General features: G+C 37.0%; 1 protein-coding gene across 1 annotated transcript in view; it reads left to right on the forward strand.

Annotated features, from left to right (window-relative positions):
* Positions 1-10,968: 10,968 nt before the first annotated feature.
* Positions 10,969-15,222, forward strand: part of st18 (ST18 C2H2C-type zinc finger transcription factor) — a 65,390-nt gene continuing 61,136 nt past the window's right edge. Inside the window, exon 1 of the mRNA XM_043225622.1 lies at positions 10,969-11,058. The gene's annotated coding sequence lies outside the window, so the exon portion shown is untranslated. The remainder of the gene's footprint in view (positions 11,059-15,222) is intronic.

Genomic DNA, 15,222 nt, shown 5'->3' on the forward strand with positions numbered 1-15,222 from the left:
TTGCTTCACCAAAAAGCTGATAATATGCCGAATTAACAGGCTGATGACAATGCACGTGGCTTGCAGCATTCGATTTCCGCGCGCTCGCTTATATTTGTACAGACAGCGAGCGGAGGCACTGAGCTTTTAAAAAGGTTTCCCGGGAAGCGTCTTTAACGTTTATGGAATCTTTCCATTCTTTACAAAAAGGGTTATTAAAATGATTTTTAGGGACATTCACCAAAAAAATGTTCTTTTGTGGCATTGCTGCAAAAACGAAACCCTTTTGGAAGTAGTGTTTGCGAAGTTCTTGTAATATTTCTGAAATTTGCTTTGGCTCAGGCGCTAGCTTTATTAATTATAAACAGTTTTTTTTTAATATACACAATGGAGGAAAAAGAGAGTTCTCTGTTAGTTTATTTTAAGACTTAAATGTAGTTTTGACATATTTAAACCGAGCTGATATTCTAAATCCGATTTTTGTCAAAAGCTGTGTCAAAAAATAAGTGAGTTTTGTTTTAGAAGCACTATTACAAAACGCACTTCATCCAATCCATTGCTGATGTTTTTTGCTTGGAAAAAATGTAAAAAAAAATATTCTTGTAATAAGTATTTCTGAAATACGCCTTGGCTCAGGCACTTCACCTTTATTAATTATAACCTGATTAATATTTTTTTATACACAATGGATGAAAAAAAAATTATTTTTGTTTGACTAAAAAATAATTTTGATATATTTAAACCACGCTGCTATTTGTATTGTTTTGTCATAAGCTGCGTCAAAAAATAAGTGAATTTTGTGTACTATTACTATTGGCGCTCTTGTTTTCCCTTCAAAATGATGTCACTTCCTCTTGTACGCGAGACTAACTTTTGTAAGCTAAATGGATTTTACAACAGGCAAATAGGATAGAAAATAACAAGTCAAATGTACATATTGATTTAATTAATAAATATAAGATGTTTTTTGCTAGAAAAATACACTCAAAAAACCTATATGCTATAAATAAAAATATAGAGAGAACTTACCATTGGGTTTTTATCTGGTGCTGGGTTGTATTTAACTCATAATCTTTAAGTAATAAATTTAAAAGTGACTTTAAAAACATTGCAAATTGCAAAAATGCACCCCCTTTGCTCACTTTATTACGATGTAGTAATAGGAATAAGATTTCCATACTTCAGCTTTGTGAGTTGGTTTAATCCAGTATGATATATGATAAAGAAATGAAAATGAAAGAGCCAGAAACAGGATCAGATGAGAAGAACTTAAGACACACATGTGAGCACCAAAACATGAACCTGTATGCAAAGGCAAGTACACTGTTACACCGATGCAATGACTTTTATGATTCATAAAGGCATAATATGAGATGCTTCATGCGGTTATTATTTAAAATAACACCACGGCATGGTTGATTTGATATCGGCATCACACTGTTTCCTCGAGCAGAGTTGAGTCAAACACATTTGTCACCGGACAGATCATGGTCTATGAGACATAAATATTTAGTCATAACTTAATTTTCATCTAATTGTGTCTTTGCCGGGTTTTTACTTTGACTCACTTTCACAACTGCACACACTGATCGACGCAGCTTTGCCATCTTACAACAAAAAACCCGAATGTATGAAAAGTGAAACGTTTTTTTAGCTTTTATTACCAGCGCGCACGCTAATGACCTCCGTTCTGATCGACTTTAAAGCAGATTAGGTTACGTTTGAACCGAACAAAGTGCAAAAATAATATCACCACCGCTAATACGTAGCATTTTCACAAATGGCGACTCTGCCGTGGGAGTAGATTTAAGGAGATGTCTGACTTGCCCTGTTTAAGGCTCTTATTAATGCCTCCTGCACAACTACGTACAACAGCTGTCGACTAATATCCCGCCACTGCTGGTCGATAATAGAGATGGAGCTTTTAGAGGTTTGAGTGGAAAATGATCTGGGCTCGGTGTGTCAACACATCAAAATGAAGAAATTAAACAACGTTTATTCTCCACATAAGAGACGGGACCTGGAAATAGCTATAATTCCGTCAAATTTCCTTTCTTTGTGTTTGGAAATTGAGCAACAGATTTTGGCTCGGTAATATACAGCCTCTCAAAAGATTCTTTTATTGCCGCGCGCATTCAAAACGATCATTAAACAGACATGTTTCATTCGCCTCGAGTGCCTCTACTCAAGATGGAGGATTGCACGTTCCCAGAAAGAGATAAACGTTGAAGAGCAAGTGTCACGGGTGACTGCGAAAAGAAGCCCTGTGTTTGTTTGATCATACAGTGTGCGATATTCATTTCCTTTAAATGACGTATCATAACACATTTATTGCCACGAAAGAGTCTGATTAATCCAACCTCGCACAGGAATTCACGTTTAAATAAACTTGGACCCAATCCTCTTAGATGTTTATTGCAATTATTGTAAACTTCAAATAATAAAATCTCACTCAGAATGATGTGGGATTTCTGTATTACTAGGGTACTGCTAAAATAAATAACGCAATTGTTATCAAACGAGTTTCCTGAACACTCTCCACGTTTGCTATTGGTCAGTTTATAGATGGGCTATGATTGGTCGATTCGGTTTTGCCACACTGACTGGACCAGTGAGTCCAATAAATACGAATGCATGGTTTATAATGAGAGCAGTACCATATTTTAATGTAGTTTAACAACATAGTTAGTATTTCTTGAAGAAAAAAAATAACTTTCCCTGATAAAAATTAACTATTTTTTTATCACCATGGTGGCTATAGCTAGTTAAGCCACGGTAACCACAAATTAACCATAGTGTTTGTAATAAAACTGTGGTTATACAAATGGTAATTGATTAGCCAAAAAAAATTAACACTTTCCTACTACAATAAAACCATTGTGAATGTTTGTAACAGATAGACAAAAAAAATTATATAATAAAATTAATAAAACACTTTGAAATTTGCAAGTTTGAAAAAGTTGAAAATTGCAAAAATTACGAGATCAATGACTTTTATATGCCATTGTAAAGACTAGATCTACCCTTAAAGCCTCTATTTCATACATGCTAAACCCTTGTATTTTAACCGAGGATTTAAAAAAATATATATATTCATGGACCCAGATCACCTTTTTTATATCGCCTAAAACAAATAAACATGACTCCTCGTGGAAATGTAGCTTAAAAATAAATAAAATAAAGAATAATTAGACAAAATCAGTTCTCGATCCGCTTTTTTCGAAACGAGCTCATCCGGGTAACTGAAACCGGCGCCGATTTCACTTCCCTCGTATTTTGCGCAACGGGCGCTATTTAGGTTCATCCGCGAATGTGAGAAATATTACTATTAATGCCTGCAATTTTCTGCCAGCTATCGTCGTACTCTGACGGTTTTTTAGTAACGTAACGCTGTAACGGCCCGCGTTCGTCTGTCGGCGGAAGACGCGATGAAGGTAAGATTGTAAAACGCGACGTCGCAAAACAAACCCCTTGCACGACATCTTTGGACGTTCGTCGCCCCGCCGCGGCTCGTTTCGGCAGATTAGCCTAGCATCCACGGAGCCTGATTTAAAGTGTGGTGAATTGAAAAGTCATCGAGTGCGTCGTTCAGTGTTGAACCGCTGCTGGTCACAGAAACGCCACGTGGTTCTCACCTTTCGCGTCTTGTGTGAACGTGGCTTGCGTCCACGCGGTGACAGAAGGTGTAATGCCTCAGCTTGTAATAATATATCATTACAGCGTGCTCGTCAAACGCTGCAATATGTGCCGCAAATATTTATACATTTGCAAGTTAAACGCTCTATTTCAAATGCGGCATCAATAGAGTTTATATTAAGACACTTTTCATGTCGCGGACAAAGATCATTATGCGTGTTTGTGTGTGTGTGTGTGTGTGTGTGTGTGTGTGTGTGTGTGTGTGTGTGCGCGCGTGTGTCAGCCAGATTGACAGACCGTAGGATATAGCGTGATATTTGGTGCCATGGAAGAGAATAGAATATGTATTCACACCACACCAGATGATTCAGTTGATCAAACTCTGGAAGAAAAAAAAAAAGCCCCTCGTTTTGATTGGCAGCCAAAGAGAGTTTCATTTTAGTACGTTCTGTACATTTATAGTGATATGCTTGTGTGTATGCATGTTACGGCCAAGAACGTAATGTGTAAACTTAAATATGGGAATTGCAGATGTTTTTAGCCACGGAGGAAATAAATATTTTTCGAACTCAGAGGGGATTAGAGAGAACTTGGCGAAGTGTTTCAATCTCGTGTTTCATCTGTCCTGATCGCTCCTGCTCTTTAACGAGTTGCAGATAACTGGTCCGGACCTTCCCGGCGGTGTATCGGCAGATATCTGGCGAAGGAAAATGGCCGTGTTTTTTGCAGCCGCGGCGCCTGTGCAGAAGGAATGACACCGGCTTTGATGGACTGTATAGCTTTTTTGAGATGAGCCTCTTTATGCCGCTTGCAGTTCCATTATGGCTTTGTTGGAAAGCTTGTTTACCTGCTGATAACATACACTGGTGGATTGAGGAGCAGCGATCCAGAGCTCGCTGCCAGAGTCACTCAAGTCTCATTGTATGGCGGGAAGAGAAGAATGCCGTGTTTACGCGAGGGGGGGCCGCACATGCTAAATGTGAAATCAAACTATAGGACCAATAAGAGATGTGCACAACTTTGCCAAGTTTTTATTTTTAGCCGGCGGGTTGCAGCGGAAGCTTACGAGCGCTGAGGTGGATGCGTACCTCCAGTCGCCCTCGTTTTATGCTCGTTTAATCTGTACATGTCGACAGATTTTCAGGCTTTTCAGTTTTCTAATTGAAAACGTGGAAAAATTGCAAATGTGATTAAAACGCATACTAGCAATCGTTGTTCTCGGTTGTGTTTTAATAAAAATTGCCGAGGCCGGGATGATTTCAAAGCACAGTCCTACGTGACATGTTTTGTCCTCGGTAACATGCGGTGTATCACCCTTGGCAGGGAACGGGATCCAGTAGTCGTGGATAAAATGCGCTCACGAGGATTTTGAGTGCACAAAGTTGCCACTATTTTGGATTATTTTATATATATATATATATATATATATATATATATATATATATATATATATATATATATATATATATATATATATATATGTGTATGTATATATAAATTATCCCAAAAAACAGGCCCTCAAGCAGTTTTATTTTGTAATGTGACACATTTAAAGTGTAACTGGATATTTTAGTGATGATAAAACAAGTCTGGATTTTAGCCATTTGCAATAGATTGGAATGTGAACGTGCGGTTGGGGTCGGAGTTTCAAATAAGAGGTCTTGCTGACATCATCCAAAATGCAAAGTCGTTTCTGGAGGTGTTAAATTTTGAAAAAATTATTTTTTTTTTCGCTGGTAGGTTATTTTACATAAAACAGGACTGTAGTAATTAAAGCAATTTAGCAGACAAAATGTGCTTTTGTGGATTTTATACGCACACAACAAAAGTCCTAACAACGATTTAAAAAAATTGTTACACAAAAAGGTTGAAATAGCACCCTCAAATGATTTTGTTTTCTAATGTGATGCATTTACACTAAAACTGAAAATGCAAATCGAAAAAATGCTGATTTTGACTGGAGGAGGAGTTAAAACTAAGAGGGCCTGGTGACATCGTTTGGAGGCGGAGCAAGTTGTTACATGTTAATTAGGATTTTGTATCCCCCCTCCATAATTGATCGTTCATAATAAGACCAGAAAAATGTGATAATAAAGCAGTAAGCCCCAAGAATCCATGGTTTGCTGTGAATTTATAAAGGGGTGGTGTTACCTTCACGGGGCTTATTGCTTTTTTAAAACGTAATGAGGTTTCACAAAATAAAACAGAGCAAATAAAGTGCAATGATAGTATAAAAAATGATTCACCAAACAATGTAGTCCCTCAGAAACGGATGCGGTTGGAACATAGTGGTTGCCGAGCAGCTCACAGACATAAACAAAGGCGTGTGTTTGTACAGTATTTTACAATAGTGTCGAACATGGCTCAACCAATCAGAATCAAGGACCGGAATAAGATAAATTAGGAGAGCTGGAAGAAAGTTTGCTTGTGGATTTTATATGCACAAGTACAAAGTCACAACCACAATTTTGAATTACCTTAAAAAAATGTATAACTACAAAAAAAAAACTAAACAGCACCCACAAGGGATTTTATTTGTATAAATGATACTTATATATTCAATGAAAAAAATGTAGAGCAGGGTTTTATTTTAATGACTGGGAATTAAGATGGCTTGGTGACATCACCTGATAGGAAAAGATGTATTTTGATAAACTGTTTGCCCCCCCCTCCCCCTGAATATTTCAGAAAAAGGTAAACTGTGGGACCAATGTATTCATGTGGATTTTATATGCATAAACGCAAGTCATAATCACAATTTTGAATTAGGTTTTTCAAACAATGTAACCCAAAAAGTGCTTGAAATCAACATAAAAAGCATTTGAAATACATATTAGTTCTGTAAAATTACATATTTTCGAATAAAACCGATATAAATCAATCACAATAAGAGCGTAATTGTGTATTAAGGAAACAAAAAAGCCCATTTTGGATTTTACGTGCAATCTCCAAATTTACCATTTCCGAGTTATTTCTTCCAAAAAATTTAGGCGGAAAAATCTCTAACTACTCAATTTTGGATTAGCAGATCTTTCCAGCGTGAAAGCACATTGTTGTTCACCAAAGTGAGGCCTCAACACAAAATATAATTTAAATGTCGTTTTTTAAAATGTAACTTGAATACGACAAACCCTTAAAAAGTGGCGAAGGCCGACCTGTGGCTTTATCAGTCACATGAGAGCAGTGGAGGAAGCAAACATGTTTTAGGGGTGTGTGTGTGTGTGTGTGAGTGCGAGAGAGAGTGTGAGTGTGGGGCTGTTGATGGCAGCTGCTAGTGCTTTGGATGTAGAAGCGGACAGATTGTGCGTTGTGTTGGTACAGCCAGTTCGCCACCTGGCACACTGTTTCTTGTTAGAACTTCTTGCTGTTTCTGTTCTGCTCAGAGAGACGCGGATGCAAGCGATGACAACTTTCGTCACACACCATGTTCAAACCGCCACCACAATTAAGGCCAAAGGGATTGTGTACAAGAAACCATTTGCATTGGATTATTTCAACTTCCACTGCCGAGACGAATTACCAGCCGATCCTTTTGACATTAGATGCTATTACGGAACTAAATCGTCTAGTTAATTGTTGAAATGTTTCTTTAAACTTGTGTATCTGAAAAAATTGCATGCCCAGTGCTGGACTAGAAGTCCCACCAGATGAATTTAGAGCGTCTGTGGTTGTTAGTGGGTTTTTTTTCAGACTAAGAGATTCTAAGGGTAACAAAGGAATGATGCCACGAAAGATAGATATTGGAATTCCCAAAGAATCTTTTAGCGATCAGTTATTAAAAGAACCATTTTTATCGTAGCTTAAGCGTTTTATTAATCTAAAGATCATTTTTTCACTTTAAAGAAATAGTTTGTGGAGTGAACAGGTTTCAAGGTACTTTGTCGATCCATAGATGTCATTAAAGACCTTGCTTAGGGTTCTAGATTTGAATGGACAATTTTAATTAATTAAACTGTGTAAATGGTTGCGGAAATGTTGATTATTACTCTTCAAAATAACAATGCGGACCATATGTATAAATAAATTGATTCCAAAAACAATTTTTCATAGTGATACCACAGAAGAGCCATCTTTGGTTCCACAAAAAATCCTTTATCAGTTCCAAAAAGAACCGTTTATTTTTCAAATGACCATTTTAAAAGTTCTTCATACCAATAAAGGACCTTTATTTTTATGATTTGTACCATCATAATTCTGGTTCTCGATTTGGACAAACACTTTGGTGCATAACTTTAAGCTGTTAAAGTGGATAAAATAATACAGCTTGTTCAGGAAAAGATTACTACTTTTCAAACCAACCAAACTTACCATTTTTATCCGGGTGGAAGTTTTCTTGGGTTCTGCCTTTACCATCCATGGAACTTTTCCATCACACAAAAGATTTCTTAGTGGAAGTGGAAAAAAGTTTTATATCAAAATGTTTTTCACACAATATATCGTCCTTTTAAGAAGTGCTCACTTGCAGGTTCTTTCTTCTACGGCATCAATGCTTTTTTTTTTTATTTTTTTTTTAGGAGTGTAGGGTTAAGCTAAGCACCATTATGGGTTCCCTAAAAAAACCTTTAAGGAATAAGTTCTTTAAAGAAACATTTTCTACCATAAAAAGGACCTTTTTGTGGAATCGTGTAAAGCTTCCATAGATGTTAAAGGTGCTTAATCGTTATTTTTACTTGTACTTTTGACTACTATCAAGCAACCATCCTAGCTTCATTCTTTAAAGGTAAGCACTGATGTTTTTCTTCGTTCAGAAAATATAAACGTTTCTAATCAGTTGGCTTCTTTGAGAGTGCCAAAATGAGTGTGATCTTGACAATTCTGGTCTTTGTGCAAATGATAATTGTTTAGACACCCCCCACCCCAGACCAGCCCACCCTAACCCAGCCCCCGCATCCCGCCATTTGATTGACAGCCAGAGTGCTAATGCCTCTCTCCGCTAACAGACCGACGCATCCTTCTTATTAGTTAGTCATTCCACACTATCGCACCCAGAATCTCTATCTGTCATTTCACAATTTAGCCCCCCGATGCATATGCACAGCGCCCAGACCAGCGCTCTCATCTCCGACATTTATACAACAGCAGAAATTAACCAATGTATTCCTGTCTTCTCTCTCCCCCTTCTTTTATTAGTATTACTTTATCCCGTGCGTTATTTTGTCTTTTTCTGTGTGGTGTGTCATGATGCATTTGCATAGATGATGCTCTGGGATTTGAGCTTGGGGGGAAAAATATATTTACATGTTATGACCTGAATTCAGTTTATTTTTATTCAATATTGTGACTTTTTTGATGTGAAATCACTAATTACAACTATAAAGTATATTAAGTATTAGTACTGTAGACAAATATATAATTATGGGGTTTTAAGTAGTTTATCATGTAACAATGAATATTTTAGGTATACTACACTGTCATTGAAAAATTTGGGGTTGGATTTTTTTAAATGAAACCTTGTGTGCTCAACCAAGGGCGTATTTATTTGGTCAAAAATACAGTAAAAATAGGAATATTTTATTACAATTTTAAATACCTGTTTTCTTTTTGAATATATTTTAAAATGTGATTTATTCATGTGATGCAAACATGAATTTTCAGCATCATTACTCACCTTCAGCAGGAATTATTATTTTATACTGATCAAATGATATGGTTTACATAATAAATAAATATATATATATATATATATATATATATATATATATATATATATATATATATATATATATATATATATATATATATATATATGTTATGATAATATAGAATTTTAAGTCTACTTAATACAATTTTTTTTTTATCTTACTGAGTCAAAACATAGGAATGGTGCTGTATATTGTAAAGGTGCGACTGAAATGCTGAAGATCATATGACCCGCATGAACTCATGAATATTGTATTGTCAAGTAAATTTGTTATCTGCGTAATAGTCAAAAGTACAGGTATTGTTATAATACACTAGCGTTTGATATTCTTTAACATTTACCCAGCTCTGTTTACATGAATGGGATTAAACTGAATGTCAAGTTCAGCAGTTTTTCACGGACACTGGAAAGTATAGAAAAATATAATGTGTGAAATTATTTATGCAAATGAATAAGCAAATGTCAAACCAAAGCCTCATCTAAACTACTTTTTTTGCCTTTGGTTAGCTGACAAACAAGGGAGTTATTGAGTTTAATAAAGAAACTTTATGTGAATGTGCTGGGTAAATGGACCATGGGTCCACTATGGGACTATATAAAATATAGATATATATTTTATATACTATAAAAATGTTTTAAAGACCATAGCAAAGATCAAATTGAGTTACGTCTTTGGAAACACTTTATTTCATGGTAACTCCTATTAGTTTCTTATTAGTATGCATATTACTAGAATATTAGCCATTTATTAGTGCTAATCAAGCACATATTAATACCTTATTCTAATGAGTTTATTTTACATCTCTGATCCTAACCATTACCTAAACTTAACAACTAGCTTACTAACTATTAATAAGATGCATATTAAGAAGTCATTGAGAAGTCAACCTATTAGTTAACATGTAACCTATTCTAAAGTGTTACCACATTTTAAAAAGAGTTTAAAAAGTACATTTTCAACACTGAACTTGACTCTTTCTGTAAACAGCTCTATTTAGCCGGAGCAGAAGCAGAAGCCGAGAGACCTTATTCTAGACCTCTTAACCTTATACCAAATCATACCTGCTACAAGCCAATAATAATAAACAGCAAACAGTGTTCCATAAACTGGAGTGTTACCAAATAACCTTTAATATTCAAATTATTGTTATAAATTAATAACAGTAATTAAAGTAATAAACAATGGAGTTACTGAGTTTAATACTGAGTCTAGCAAAATGGACTTCAAAAATGTTTCAAAGACTACAGCAAAGGTCAAATTGCATTACATTTTCAGTAACACTTTATTTTATGGCTACACCTTTTAGTTGCTTATTAGCATGCATGTTACTATTTTAAATGTGAGTTTACAAAGTACACGTTCACCACTAAACTTTCTGTAAACAACAGGCCCTCTATATACCCGGGATATAACCCGAGCGGAAGCAGTAGCCGAGGGACGGCAGATGTTCGAATCAAAAGCACAACTGTACAACTTTGCAGCGGCCGAGGGAAGAAAAAAAAAGTAGTTGCAGAAGAAGACAAACTTCTGGAGGATGACAACGGCACAAAAGTTGTTCTGTTGGGCGTGAGTGGTGTGGTGTCGCCCGGTGCCAGTGCGCCTGTGCCCTCAGAGCTGTTATCAGGCCCCCTCTGTTCCCCCGACCGATTTGAATGGACAGCGTTTTCCATTGTGTTCTCCATCAAAACAGAGGACAAAGTTAGTCAGCAAGTTACATAGCTTCCCTGCATTCAGATTCCTCAAGCCTCTTTTGTATATGACGCCCGACAATGCATTTTCGGACCTGCCTGGGCTGCCGGAGGTACGTAAGCCGCCGTGTTTTTCTCCTTCGCCAACGCTAATAATTCGATCATTAGCCACGTGAGAGCGTGTAGCAGTGGCTAAATAACTAATACGGCTTTTATCTGATCTCTCCTTGCGAATTCCTGGCACTTTCGTGAAAATTACCTGAAGGCAAACGGTACAGATTTATACAAGTTATTTACAACAGGAGCCCAGCCGCTGCTCCGGAAACTAGGCTGCAGATCAAAGGATTGTTTTGATGTCTGCTTAGCATATTTGTTTAACCTAGCCAGTGATTCTGCAAAGTGCACAAGCTTTTTGGTGATATGCAGAGTACCCTTTATCCCTCTTTCTCTTGTGTTAGCTCCGGATTTAAGTACTTTCTGTATTTAGGAGACAACTGGATTTGCCAGCTTTTGAAATTTAGTTGCCCACTGCTTGCAGTCTTGGCACTCCGAAATAGATAACTAGGTATGTAGCAGAGCTAATCCTGATCGGCCTTGTAATAGTATTTGTGGACTACACGGCACCCAATTAGGGCATAATGTGTTATTTTTGTTTCTGCTAAGTTGGATTAAATATGAAAATGTGGTTGTTTTTCCCTCTCTTGGAGAATGTTTACTTTTTAATCTGCATATTTATTCGCCCCCCCCCTCCTCCTTTTCCGTCCTCGTTTTTCAATTCGCGGCCAAATTCGGGCAAGCTGCATTCAGCTAGCAGTTAGCCGAGTGTCAATCGAGATGGCATAAGTGGGAAAGCTCAAATAGCCACGGCGAAGAAGGGAAAAAAAAAAAAACGACGTGCGCACAATCGCGTAATTCTCCGTTACTCCAGGTTGGCGAGATGAGCGTAGGTTTAGTGGAAGCAGAAAGAGAAAAGGGGTAGATGGCTCACAAGAGGGATAAACCTGGAGAGTCATGCTGCAAATGTGTTTTACAGAAACACAATGAAAAGAGGGGACAAAGCCATTGTGCCAAACTCCTTTGGAAAATGGCAAAGCAGCTCTCCAAGGTCCAGGACCATGGAGAAGCCGGATGAGCCTTCGGAAGCGGCAGAGGCAGAGTCTTTCCAACTGCACCTGCCCAAGAAAGGCAAGGAGTGACCGCCGTAACCTACCTTCTCCCGCCGTTATTGACCGTGACATGTTTTTTGGATGCGTTCGGAGGCCTAGTAAACACACAAACAGCATTGTTAGCGGCGAGAATTCCTTTTGAAAGAAAGTGTTTCCCTAATGATAGGGCCCTGCCAAAAAAAAAAGAGAGAGAGAGAGAGAGAGAGAGAGAGAGAGAGACAAAGCCGGAAAAAAATGGGAACGCACAAAAACAGTCACAGGTGCTTGGGAAAAGAGAAAACATAGTGAATGGTCACTGAAGTCCCCCAGGAGGCCTTTCAGCGGAAGCCAGTGCGGTGGGTGGACTTTGTGACAAGGACGTTTGTCGCGAGCCAGGTGGAGCAGTTTACCGCGCGCGCTTCTGTAAGCCGCATTCACATGTTAATGCAGCTGCGATGTAACTTTTATTTGTCTCAGCCTGGTGCCGAGAGCAATAATTATAGAGCACTTTTGCCAGCGTTAAGACCGACAACAGAGGATCAAGCGAATGTATCATTCCCAAATGGATGAATATGGATGTTATGAATATAAGAGTGTGCTTGCTGTTGATGATATATTTTAGAGCTGTTTATGAGGAAACATTTATTCAGCCGGCACCGCTGTTTACCACTTTGTCTTCATCCGAGTAGTGCTGTATTAGCGGCGGCTAGTGTCGCGTTAACGTCAGCTCAAACGCCAGTTGGCAAGTGTCAAATAGTTTAGCCTTCGCTAAAGCTAACAATGAGAGTGTGCGTGTGCCCCGATCAAATTGGTGAATACATTTCGCAAAAACATTACCAAAGTGTGTGTGTTGTTACAATGCATGAGCGGTCCTTGTGAGGGTCCTAAAGCCATAAATAAGTGTAATGTACATGCAAATTATTTATTTTTTTGAAAACATCTAGGTTTACTCTTGGCTCTTTGGTTTCTCTCCATAGACTAAAATGAAAGAATTAAGGCACACTGCTATAAACATAACCAGAAACACTATTCATTATTAACTAGTTGCTTATTACCATGCATACCGGCCGTTTATTAGTATTTATAAAGCACATATTAATGCCTTATTCTAAATGACCATTAAACTATTAATCATGATTAATCGCATTCAAAATTAAAGTTATGCTTATTTTTTGCTTATCTAACTATAATCTGTATATATATATATATATATATATATATATATATATATATATATATATAAGATAATAACGGAATATATTTTGAAATTATATACATAATCTAAACAGTAAACACACATACATTGTTCAAACAAAAACTTCTTTTTTAAAAATTTTGGAGTAGATTATGCAAACAATAAGTAACTTTTCCACCAATACAATGCTTTTGTCTTTACCTTATTGCAATATGCTAGCAAAATATATTTATACAATAAGAAATAGATCGTTTCTTCAGTTCTGAAACGTGTGCATTTGTTCATTGCTTTACAAATAAAAACAATATGTATTCTAAAATCATCCGAAAATATTAAACATGTTTGATCATCTTCGTCTGGATATAAATCATAGTTCTGTGACAATCATACACCACTCGATTTTCTATGGAATCTGTCAGTACAAATCTGTAGACTGGCTCTGACTCTCTGCAAATAGCGTCAACTTCTCCAGACAGTAAGTCAGGGAAACAATCATGTAGTATATTACAGGCTTTAAACATTTGTATAAATTCATATATATGTGTATTGGTAGTGTATTGTGATATTGCTGAGCATGGCTGTAGGTGATATATATATATATATATATATATATATATATATATATATATATATATATATATATATATATGTGTGTGTGTGTGTGTCATTGACTGTTGATTTACTGAACAAATATATGTTCTAACCACCATCCATGTCTTTTTTGTTTTCGGTTGCACTTGATAGTCAAACTTTCTTTGGCTTCCGTTCTGAAGTGGCTGGATCCACCGCAGCATATGTCCCTCCTATCACCTGGTTTGTATGTTTCTCAGAGGTCTTTCTGGTGGCTCTGGGGAGGCCTGATTCAATGCCTGGCTATCTGCTCTGCATAAATAGCAACAAAGCCATTGTCATCTGCACCTTTTGGATTGCCTTTCCGAGCCTATTGAAACTGGCTGTCCCCTGAGACAATGCTCCAGTCATTGCCATCACCCTGCATTACCAATTGTTCTGTGCTTTCAGGAGAGTTGCCTGGCTAAATCCAGGAATGGATGGCAAAAAAGTGAACTGAGAGCAGACAAACCTTGTTCTGTCAGGAAAAGATAATTCCTGAGGATTTAATAAACTGGACTGTGCGTAGACTTTTTTTAAAAACCCATGTTTAAAGTTTTGCAGTGGAAATTAGAACATGAGGAGCGTTAGAGCAATGTGTGTGCAGGTCTGATGGGTTTTATTTAGTGCATCCATTTAGAAAATTGTTCATTTTACTATTTATGTGATGTCAAAGGAATAGGCCACCCAAAAATCTAAATTCTGTCATTAATTACTGACCCTTGTGTCATTCCAAACCCGTAAGAGCTATTTCATCTTTGGAACTCAAAATAAGATATTTTTGATGGATTTCTGAGAGCTCTCCGACTCTCTTCAAAGACAGCAAGGACTCTTACACGATCAAGGTAACATACCAAGGAGATCGTTAAAATAATCTATTTGACATCAGTGGTTCAACCGGCCCGATCTCACAGGAATTTGGGCGTATTTTATGAGGTGGCTAATTTGTGAAACCCTCATTTAAATTCATATGGTTTTTGCTAAATCATATGTATTTTATGAGTTGTCGGTTTGTATGCATTTGAACTAATGACCTAAATCTAACCCCGCCCCTAAACCTACCCATCACTTAGGTTTAGACAAACCAAAATCGTATGAATTAGCCATCTCGTAAAAAATGTTTGAGATAGCGTTGGTTCAACCGTAATTTTTCAAAGCTACGAGAACACTTTTTGTGCACAAAGAAAACAAAAATAGCAACTTTATTCAACAATTCATCTCATCTGCTTATCACATATGTGAACTGTACGCGTAGTTCACTGGAGACGAATTGTTAAATGAGCCTTGATCTTGAAAGGATCCTTGCTGTCTATTGAGAAGAACAAGCT

This window comes from Puntigrus tetrazona, chromosome 24, assembly GCF_018831695.1.
Source record: "Puntigrus tetrazona isolate hp1 chromosome 24, ASM1883169v1, whole genome shotgun sequence".
Lineage (NCBI taxonomy): Eukaryota > Metazoa > Chordata > Actinopteri > Cypriniformes > Cyprinidae > Puntigrus > Puntigrus tetrazona.